The sequence below is a fragment of the Pteropus alecto genome, unplaced genomic scaffold (genome assembly GCF_000325575.1).
Source record: "Pteropus alecto unplaced genomic scaffold, ASM32557v1 scaffold161, whole genome shotgun sequence".
Classification (NCBI taxonomy): domain Eukaryota; kingdom Metazoa; phylum Chordata; class Mammalia; order Chiroptera; family Pteropodidae; genus Pteropus; species Pteropus alecto.
This window is the reverse complement of record NW_006432943.1, coordinates 776,427-785,920: the sequence shown is the minus strand read 5'-3', so window position 1 is coordinate 785,920 and position 9,494 is coordinate 776,427. Positions and strand designations below refer to the sequence as shown.

The window sequence follows — 9,494 nt, the reverse complement described above, 5'->3', positions numbered from 1 at the left end:
ATCTTTTAAACCCTTGCTGCAGCCTCTTATCCGCTAATGCCCCCACCCAATTCTCTCTCTTTCTCTCTCTGTCTCTCTCTTTTTCATTCTCTTTCACTCTTGTGCATTGTTATTTCTTCTTGGTCAGTTTAGTGGGTTGTTACATGGAGTGTTAAATATTCCATGTTTAACCTGAAGTCCATAATTTAAACCAAAGCACTGATACAACTGTTTATATGGTGATATTAGTATGGAAGGGATATATTTGCTTCTGTAACAATTTTAACTCTCAAACTTTAAACTTTCTCATAAAGATATCCTTTATATATATATATAAATATGTAAATTTAATACATTTACATGGAAAAAATTATCCCTTGTTTAATGGACCTAGCAGGCTGCCATGTAGAGGCTACTAACCTTACATGTTTCTAAGGTGATTCATTGCCAAAACTTATGTGTTTTTAAAGACTAAAAATTTCAATCTAAATGCTTTCAATCTAAAATGGAACCAGAGGATATGACATGGAGAATCTCACACATGAGCCCTCAGAAGAACGGAAGTTGGGAACTGAAAAACTGATTCTCCATAAATGCCTGATTTACAGAAGATTGAAATTTATCTACTGATCAATGAACATTGGTCAAGAATCTCTCTTCATTGTCCAGCCAATGAACTTACTGCTTGAATTCTTGCTAGATTTACCCCACTGTGCACTCCTTGCCTATAAACACAGCCTGCCACAAGCTCTCCACAGACTCCTCTGCAGCTTACTGATAATAACTTAAAAAATTATAAGCAAATTCTTTTAAACTACCACTATGAAAAGTATATTAATACTGGATCTTGATGCATTTTGCTGTGCTCTCACTAATAGATCATAGGAGTTCACATTCATTGCATAGCCAGATCTCTTCTTTATTGCCTCAGACATATTATTAACACATTATCAGTAATCTCTTAAATGTATTCCCTTCTGATGCTTTGAAACATCCAAAACATACATTAATAACAAAGGACAGATATGATATTGTGATTTGTAATAATAAACATATGTTTGATTTTCCATTCTTGGCACAAAGCTCCTAAAACTCTTGAAATTTCACAAATGGTTAAAGCCATAAAGGTGTCTTTTGTGCTTCATAACAAGCCCTTTTTGACCACACCAGAGTTCATATTAATAAGGTGATTTTTGGAAAGCCTCTAGATAATCCAAGAATGGTGACTTTCAGCCCTATCCCAACCTCCCTTACCACCAGGGAAGAGAGAAGTGCTGGAGATTGAGTTAAATCGCCAATGGCAAATGATTTAATTAATCATGCCTAGGTAATAAAGCCTCCACAGAAACAAAATTTAAAAAAGAAAGAAAAGAAAAGAAACAAACAAAAAAAATTTAAAAAAACAGAGCTTGGAGAGCTTCCGAGTTGGTAACCACATGGAGATGCCGGCAGAGTGGCACCTGTCTGAGGAGGGCATGCAAGCTCTGTGCCTCCTTCCCCATACCTTGCCTTATGCACCTCTTACATCTGGCTGTTCTTTAATTATATTCTTTTACAATAAATGATAACCTAGTAAGTAAATTGTTTTCCTGAGTTCCGTGAGCTGCTCTAGCAAATTAATCCATCCCCAAGAAGGGGTCATGGGAACCTCCAATTTATAGACAGTGAGTGGGTCAAAAGCACAGGTTAACAACCTACACCTGAAATCTACGTCTGAAGTGTGTGTGTTTTGGAAGAGGGTGGGCAGTCTTGTGAGACTGAGCCCTGAAGCTATGTGATCTGATGCTATCTCCAGGGAGATAGTGTGAGAATAGAGTTAAAACTAGGACACCCAGCGAGTGTCACAAAATTGCTCGATGTGTGGAAAACCCACACATCTGGTATCAGAAGCGAAGCGAAGTAGTGTTGTAGTAGAGTATTGAGAGGAGGGCAAACTACTAATTACTGAACATGGGCAATGACCTTCTGAAGCTCCAAGGTACCTTACCTCATTCCTAGCTCAGAATTCTTACATATCTCATTTTCCCTTTCTGTCTCTGAATCATTCATGTATGCAGGGTCTCTGACTCTGTCATGGATGTGGGGTTCCCACACATAAGAAATTAAATTTAATTTTTCTCTTGTCAGTCTGTCTCGTGTTGATTTGATTATTCAGCTAGCCAAAAGAGGGGGAGTTTTTCCCTTTCCTCACAGCATAAACATGCTGACATAATTTCACCAAGGTGTAGTGTAAATGAAATGACAAATATAAGGACATCTTCTAAGAGGAGATAAAGATAGCATGTGAGCATAAGCCCTTTCAGAATAATAAGCATAAAGTGGAGAGCTATACCTGAAGCATGATTTTGCCAAATTTACTATATGACCTGTGGGAAGTTACCAAATGTTCTTGCCCTGAGAGTCCTCCTAATGTCTGTTCAGTGGGGGGAATTTTTCCTTTGCCCCTAGGTGAAATTTAAGTTTCAATTAGGCCTCATTGAGTATTGACTCATTCTTATATCACAGATTGTCCTGAAGAGATTCAGAACAAGTCTCCCCAATAAGTGCCACTTTGACATGTGGACATATTTTGAGCTGAAGGCAATCAAGACTCAGCAGATTCAAGAAAATTTTTTTACCTGTCTCTTAACTAACTAAAGAAATTTAGCTAGAGGACCTAGCCCAGAAAGAGAGCTACTACCAGAGATAAGTTTTAACTGAATGACCTATCTGTCTGGCAGGGCAAACATCTAATCACCAAACATCTGCTCTTTTTATGTCCTGTGAAGTACCCTCCTCCCCTTGGAAGCCCCAGACCCTACCCCTTCTTGTAGCTCAGATGGCATATAAACCTCAATTGCTTGATTGCCTGCGGGCCTCACAGTCTAATGGGGCCCCAGTGCATATGTAATTAAATTTGTTTTTTTTTTAATGTTAATCTGCTTTATTTCAACTTAATTATTAGACCAACCAAAATAACCTAGAAGGATTGAGAAAAATATTTTCTTCTCCTACAGCCCATATAGTCACTTTTAAATAAATAAATAAAGTCTCAATTTAGAATTATAAGGTCTAAGCCAATGTATTCATCAACACTTCAGTATTTACTCCAAGGTGAGAGTTTATTTCCTCCTTCCCCAGTATATGTCTATGGCTGACTGTCACTGTTCTTATGGAAGGACTATGGGTTGGCTTCTCTCCTCTGTCTCCACTTCCTTCCTTCCCTCACTCTGAAGCCCCAGATTAGAGGAGGAAGACAAAATGAAGGAGTTAGGACATTACCTGCCTGATTGGACAGCTCACATCCTGGGCCTGCCCGTTCTTTAAGGCTGACTCTTTCTCTCTTAGGAACACTTGTGGGCTCCATGGAGCTTCTCTGACAGGATCAAATCCATTGCTTTTGGCTCACAACTCCCCGCCCTCCCCCTAGAACTTAGACACTATTCGTGGTCCACTCCACACAGACCCTCACATACTAAAATCCTGTTCTCCTTTATGACCCTCTAGGCTAAGGTAGAACAGGAGATGGTGCTGTTATTTCTCTCTCCCTTGTGTCCATATCTGGGCATGCATTCACTAACCTTATAAACTCTGAGAGTGTAAATCAATCAAAACACAGACAACTCTATCCTGCTGACGGTCTCCTCTAACCCCTCTAGCTTTTTCAGATGTGAGGAAGGCATACATGTCTCCAGATGCAGAAAATATGTTTCAAGCTTTCTAAGTGCTCTCATGGCACCGCTTACTCTGGGCCCAAAGCAGAGGTAGCATCCTGCCCAAATCACCTGGGGAAAGAAGATGGGAAACTTCAAAGACTTTTTTTTTTTTTAACAAATTCACTCCCATCTCCACATTCTGATTCCTTTTAAATTCTTGCAATAACTAACATGTCATAAAGTTTTGCAAAATATTTTTTTTTCTTTGAAAATTCTGCATTATGATTGGCACCCCACTTTGGTAGGCAGTTCTATTACAGTGGTTTTCAATCCTATTCAAACCAATACACAACTTTAATAACAAATATTTTTATCACCCTCCTTTACTACCATGTAGTGAAATTTACAGATAATACAACCTATCTACATACACAATTTCAAAGAATCAATATAATGCCTCAACTGTGAAATAAAAGAGAAATAAAAATTCATGTATATAATAAAATAATATGTATTTCAGCATTTAAATTCTCAGGCAAGAAAAGAAAGAAGTCAGATGTTTCCCTTTAATCGTAAAGAATAAATTTGGATTTAAGAAAAGGCAATATTCAATTTAATATTGCCAACTTTTCTTCTCTATGTTTGTCATTTTAAAGTAAGGGATAAAAAAATATATTCAGAATTGTATATATCAGAGGGAGAGAAGTTCTATAAACATGGATTCAACATCTATAAATGAGGAATGACCCATTTTAGCAATTCAAATTCCACAAGTGATATTGTCTTTAGTAACATATTTTTAACTCTTTACCAACCTCTTGTAACTCTGAAAACATAAAAAGGTAGAATAAAATCTTTCTCTACTTATAAATAATTGCATTCCTAGAAAATTCAGTATATATATGAAAACCATGATAAAATATAAAAGTCTGTCATGTCAAATATTTGAAAGTTGCACTGAGCACAAGACAGTTTTTCATTGTATGGGGCTGTCTCACGCACTGCACAATATCTAGCCTTCTTCATCCCAGCCATTTCAAGGCCAGTCGAATGCCCAATCATTGTAACACCGTACAAAAACAATCAATCAATCAATCAATAAAAGCTCCAAAACGTCTACTGGGGGAGTATGGCATATCCCCTCCCATTGAGAATCACCAATCTCATGATGCCTAGAACCAAACTTAAATGTTATATCTCTTACATCCTGTTGAGAAAAAAAGAAAGGATAAAATCTTTAGAGAAGAATAAAAGAAAAAGGAAAGGCCTTGACTCAGAGCACAATTTTGTGTAGCTCGCTGTGACTAAATGCTACACTAGAATTTTAAGGCTGAATCAAGATCCGTATTATTTTCCTCTTATTTATCATATACTTGATTTCTTACTTGAATTTTGTTAGGACACTTCCCAAAGGATAGAGATAATGATCAATTTGATAAGAAAAAAGCAACTTTTAAAAAGAGAAGTATAAAATAATCCTTTTATAACACTTCTTTGCAAACTAATATGACCAAAAATGCTAAATATTTGAGTTAATGATGTCTGTGATATTGATTTTTAGGTATTAAACTTTTTCCTGGCTAGGTTTCCAAATTTTCATCATCTAGATGAAATGCCTAGACAGATGCTTAAAGTTGAAGGCATCTTTATAAATAGAAATGCTCATTGTTAGGAAAGAAAAAACATACCTCTTTGTTCAACTGCTTTATGCAACTGGTTCTAATTCAGAAAAGTAAAGTACAAATGATGAATGGTTTAACTAACATTGATAAGACACACACACACAAACACACACACACACACACACACACACATAATTTTGTACTTTCCAATTTTGTACAAAGTTGAAAACAATTGTGTGTGTGTATGTGTGTGTTTCAGCATATCTTTAGCAGTCCATTATAAAGAAATCAGGTGTATATCTCTTACAGGCCTCACCTCTCCAGCAATCAGCTGCTGTGAGCTACTCTTCATGAAGCTGCATTATGGGTGAACAGATAAAACCTCATCTGTGCCCTTACATAAATTTCCTCCAATCTGGAGACAGGATTAAAACAGTGTTTTTTCTGCAGTTAGCACTGAGCCTATTCCTCTAATTCCAAACCTTTGACTTCAGTATAACCATAGGGGAATCATTAATCTGGTTCTGTCTGGAACTAGTGATTCTTATACTTTAGCTTTGTTATCCAAAAGTACTAACAACTTAGCATTATTTGATGTACATGATAGCAGGTGTTGTGTGTGAGCTCCTTACAGCTCCTGCCAAGCACCTCGACAAAACTTAGGGCAGTTCTGTCCACGAAGATAGTATCCTTATATCTTTTCAGGGTCTATGCAAAACAGTTGCTTTCTGAGAGGTTTTATTTTTTTGTCTATTTGCACTATTTGTGCAACCTTTTTCAAAATATTGTAATATTATTTAGAAAAGACCCTTCTGTTTTCTCCATATTTGGATTCATTTTCAGACATGAAAGCCTACACACAAGTCAGTTATGAAATTGAGGAAGATGAAACTAGAGATTCATAATTTGCATTCAAGTCTATTTGTATATCTAATAGCTTCTTCCTTAAGCAGTTTTAGTACATAAAATTATATTTGAATTTCTCAAATTTGTATGTCACCAAAATGCAAGTTTCTATAAATATTATCATAGATCACCACTCTAATCATAGTAAAAAAGCTCTGCTTGAATAATTACCCTTTAAGATAAGAGCAAATAGAAACAGAATCCATTAATACTTTAGATTTTTACCTTCTGGTCATATTAACCAGAGTAATTAGATCTTTAGTCATACAATGCATATGTATATATGCAAGTTTTTTAAGTATATTATGATCAAAGAATAATAGAACTATCTACTCAAAGTATTCACAACTGTTTTTATAACTCCACATCAAGCCAAGTGTGGAGTGAAAAATGAACAGAGGCCTGAATCCATGGCTTACAGAGCCAGTAGTCAGGCTACCTCTCTAGGCAGTAAACTCTATCTCTGGTCATCCTCAAGTGAAGATTTAATTTCTTGGAGATATAGGAGAAGAAATTCCTGCATTGAGTGTGAAATTAGACTGGATAAAGCTAAAAATAAATTCATGTGCAACAAAATACATGATGCTTATTACCACGGGGAAGGGAGATCGGGTCCTCAGAAAAGCAATAAGAGCAGTGGCATGGACTGTTGTCTTTCAGTTCTCAGAACGCATTCACATTCATTTCTTTCCAGGACAACCATCCCTTTCACATTCTCAGTCCAATTATTTCAGGTAAAACTAACTCAACTTCTGCGATCTAGGAGCAAAGTCTACTGGAGTCATAACCAAACAGTACATCCATCTCTTGGCTACATTAGTGATTTCTGGAGTGGGCACCAGGCAAAAATAGACCAATTAAGACCAATAAACTTAATTCTAAAATTTTCTTTACAGCATCAGAGAAGTGGAGTATCTCTCATGTTGAATTGGGTATTATCATGCTGTGTGAGCCTGAAAGGCCAGCTGGCAGAGCATGAAAATGAAAGCCAGTTGAGAAGTGGAGTAGAAAAGTGGATTCTGAGAATATCTTTTGAGTTCTGAAATCAGGTATATCTGTTCATTTGTATAAACCATTAAAGTCTTTTTTGTTTACTTGATAAGGCAGTTTGAGTTGGATCTTTTGTAGTCCACATACACATACACAAAAATCCTAATAAATAAAATGAGGGTAGTGGGGATTATAGTTCTCCACTCCATCTCCAGTAGTAATGACGGTACCAAACACATAGTATAGGTGCTCAATAAATACTTGCTGAATGAATGAATAAATTCCCCCAGAGGGAGGGGTCAGGACGGGGCTTCAAGAAGTAGGAAGGACCACAGGTTGGCTCAGAAGAGAAGAGGGGTGAAGAACTGGATGTTGGTGACAGTGTGTTGGTGAGGAGATTGTGTAGGACAGGACAAGTTTCTGGCAATTATGAATGTGAAACTTAAGGGAGATGAAGAGAGGCATAAAGAAAATGTTTAAGAGGATTTGCTCTATGGTAAGCTACATATAAGATTCCTATACAAAGAAAATAAAATCTAAGGTTCTGTTGTATATTGTTCGAGGCTTTGGAGTTAGACATATGTCTTTGAATGTGAGTTATTGCAGAGGCTGGCTTCATGTGTGCAGAGTACACTTGCCAGACTTAATGAGGATTATCCATACGTACGTAAATTCTTTAAGTAGAAATCAGATTGAAATGTATTGATAAAAACAGACATATCTTGACCTTTCATTAAGAGAAAAAAACGAAAGGATTTTTTTTTTTCTTCAAGCATTGCTTTGATTGGAAAGTTAAAATCATTTAACAAGATAATTCAAAAAGCTTACCCAATCAATTTGAATATTTATTTCAATAAATTCCAGTCAAATTTTTGGCCATCTAAGTTCATTTCTTACAGATTCTTCTTTTATATCAAATTAATGGTTTTACTTTTTTTTTAAAAGCACTACTTTACTTTTTCAAATAAAAAGAAAGAGAGGCATATTAGAAAATCGAGAAATGTGATTTATTATATATATCGACTTTGACAGTCCTACAATTTTTCATAAATTTAGAATATTTATGATTACCTTAACTCAATAATGTTTATGATAAAAAATAAAGAAAGCAATGTTTGTGACAGAACCACTACCAGGCAAACATTGAGAAGCTGCATATTTCAAATACTGCCACTTCAGCTTTTGTTCCATTGAGTTATAATTTTTTTTCCTGAGGGAATCAAGGAATATTTTCAGCTTCTTTAAAAAGAACCAGTCTTGTTGTGATGCTAAATATGAGCATCTTTTACTTAAACTCTATGAGACATCCTCATTCAATTTGTGGGTCTGGTCATACTTGAAGGCTTGAAGCAGAATGATGAAAAATGAAAACAAATTTGAAAGCTCTCCTTGACACCAGGGACAACAACAGAGACATGCCCATAACTCTCTCTGTGATCTTAAGTGTCTTTCTTACCTTCTTTATATCTCACTAAATCAAATTAGGTGAAGGACCTCTTTAAAGGTATTAGATCCACTCTATTACTGCAACATTAAGAGCATAACACTAGAGGTAGGAGGAGGTATGGCTGGAGTGCGATAAGGTGGGGATAATGTTTCACTGGATGCACCACACTCTCCTTTTTATCAGTGCACTGGGGTCATTTTTAGGACAAATCTAAGTAAGCAATCTTTCCAACATGGAAAGCCTGGAGCTCCTCTGCTCAATATGGTAAGCACTAGCCATATGTGGCAATTGAGCGCTAAAATGTGGCTAGACCAAATTATAATGAACCATGTAAGTGTAGAATACACATTGTATTTTAAAAACCTAGTACCAAAAAAATGTAAAGTATCTCAGTAATTTTAATATTGATAGTATATTGCAATTAAAATACTTTAGATATAGAGTTAAATAAAATATACTATTAAAATTAATTTTACCTTTTTGCTTTTTAAAGTAGCTTCAAGATCATTTTAAATTATATAAGTAGCTCACCTTTAAAACTCTTGTTATATTTTTATTGGACAATGATAGCTTAGAGCATAAACTATGTGAGAGAGAAGAAAAAGATGAAATGAGCATACAACAGAAAAAGAAGATGATCCAAAAATAGATCAGGAAAGAGGCACTGCCATTAAACACACCTAAAAAATTAATTCCTCAGTGGGAGGGAATTATAAAGTAAGAAGCCCACTGTGGTTGGCCTAACTAACTTCACTGTGTGTATGGTTCTCAGTCTGTGAAGTGAATTTATTCATTCTAAATAAATTCTTTTGTTGTCACCTTCAAAAATTCCTCCTTCAAGTGTTGTCATAGATGGATAGATAGATGGATGAGAGACAGCGAGAGATAAATGGATGGATGGATGGATGGATAGAT

At 35.8% G+C, this 9,494-nt stretch overlaps 1 protein-coding gene across 4 annotated transcripts in view; it reads right to left on the bottom strand.

The window, feature by feature from the left end:
• Positions 1-9,494, bottom strand: part of MAPK10 (mitogen-activated protein kinase 10) — a 437,658-nt gene that overhangs the window by 297,399 nt on the left and 130,765 nt on the right. The gene's annotated exons all lie outside the window — the stretch shown is intronic.